The sequence below is a fragment of the Nomascus leucogenys genome, chromosome 9 (genome assembly GCF_006542625.1).
Source record: "Nomascus leucogenys isolate Asia chromosome 9, Asia_NLE_v1, whole genome shotgun sequence".
Classification (NCBI taxonomy): Eukaryota; Metazoa; Chordata; class Mammalia; order Primates; family Hylobatidae; genus Nomascus; species Nomascus leucogenys.
The window spans coordinates 15,990,216-15,992,065 of record NC_044389.1 but is presented as its reverse complement, the minus strand read 5'-3'; the positions used below and the strand labels follow the sequence as shown (position 1 = coordinate 15,992,065).

Sequence of the window (1,850 nt, the reverse complement as noted above, 5' to 3'; positions counted from 1 at the left end):
CACTGGGGCTGCCCCACCTTTGAACCTCTTATTGAGTGAGGGAGAGTATATTTTTCTTATTGTTGAAGACAGTTGTCTGGGCTTTCTGTTACTTGAAACTTACAAAAACCAAGGGTGACTCAGCAGAGTGGCTCATGAGGATAATCGCAGCACTTTGGGAGGCAGAGGCAGGCAGATCCTTTGAGCTCAAGAGATCAAGACCAGCCTGGGGAACATGGTGAAACTCCATCTCTACAAAAAAATACAAAAATTAGTCAGATATGGTGGTGCACGCCTGTAGCCCAGCTACTAGGCAGGCTGAGGTGGGAGGATTACCTGAACTCAGGAGGTCAAGCCAAGATTGCACCACTGCACTCCAAACTGGGCAACAGGAGTGAGGCCCTGTCTCAAAAAGAAAACCAAAAGAAAAGTGATGTCTTCAAGAGGAAAATAACCTAACGATATGCCTGCAGAGTAAGACAGGGAGAGAACATGAGCTGCTTAATGATGGATTCAGGATATATATATTTTTTAATTTTAAATATACATTTTAAATTAAAAAAAAATTAACAAAAAAAGAGAAGGGGTTTCAACATGTTGCCCAGGCTGGTCTGGAATTCCTGAGCTCAAGCAATCGGCCTGCTTCAGCCCCCCAGAGTGATGGGATTACAGGTGTGTGCCACCACACTTGGCCAGATTCAGGATATATTTTAATCCATTGGGGTTTTTGTGCGTGTGTGTGTGTTTTGTTCGTTTTAATTTTTAAAATATGGAATGCTTCATGAAGTTGTATGTCATCCTTGCGCAGGAGCTATGCTGATCTTCTCTGTATTGTTCCAATTTTGGTATATGTGCTGCTGGAGCGAGCACTTAAATCTATTGTTTTAATTGAAAAAATAACCTGTCCAGGCGAGGTGGCTCACACCTGTAATCTCAGCACTTTAGGAGGCCGAGGTAGGCAGATCATTTGAGATCGGGAGTTCAACACCAGCCTGGCCAACATGGTGAAACCCCGTTTCTACTAAAAATGCAAAAAGTAGCTGGGTGTGGTGGCATGCACCTGTAATCCCAGCTACTTGGGAGGTTGAGGTGAGAGGATTGCTTGAGCCCAGGAGTTCAAGGCTGTAGTGGGCTATGATTCTGCCACTGCACTGCAGCCTGGGCGACAGAGTGAGACTCCATCAAAAGAAAGGAAGGAAAAGGAAGAAAGGAAGAAGGAAAGAAGGAAAGAAAAGAAGAAAGGAAGAAGCGGAAAGGAAAGGAAAAGGAAGGAAGGAAGGAAGGAAGGAAGGAAGGAAGGAAGGAAGGAAAGAAGGAAGGAAGGAAGAAAGGAAAGAAGGAAGGAAGGAAGGAAGGGAGGAGGAGAGGGAGGGAAGGAGGGAGGGAAGAAAGAGAGAAGGAATAACCTGGCAGAGCACAGTGGCTCACGCCTGTAATCCCAGAACTTTGGGAGGCCTAGGTGGGCAGATTACCTAAGATCAGGAGTTTGAAACCAGCCTGGCCAACATGGTAAAACTCCCGTCTCTACTAAAAATACAAAAACTAGCCAGGCCTGGTGACAGGCACCTGTAATCCCAGATACTCAGGAGGCTGAGGCAGGAGAATCGCTTGAACCCGGAAGGCGGAGATTGCACCATTGCACTCCAGCCTGAGTGACAAGAGCAAAACTCATCTCGAAAGAAAGAGAAAGAAAGAAAGAGAGAGAGAGAGAAAAAGAAAGAAAGAAAGAAAGAAAGAAAGAAAGAAAGAAAGAAAGAAAGAATAACCTATCCTTTTACTTACATAAAGGCTGATTTTTAAAAATAGTCTCTCAATAAACTGTGTAAAGAATATTTAGTGCTGTGCTAAATACAAAACTGAGGACTTTATTC

At 44.2% G+C, this 1,850-nt stretch overlaps 1 non-coding gene across 1 annotated transcript; it reads right to left on the bottom strand.

Moving 5' to 3' along the window:
• Window positions 1–742: 742 nt before the first annotated feature.
• LOC115836871 lies at window positions 743–849 on the bottom strand. The gene has a single exon (XR_004031863.1). It is a non-coding gene; the product is annotated as a U6 spliceosomal RNA (small nuclear RNA).
• Between the last annotated feature and the right edge of the window lie 1,001 nt (window positions 850–1,850).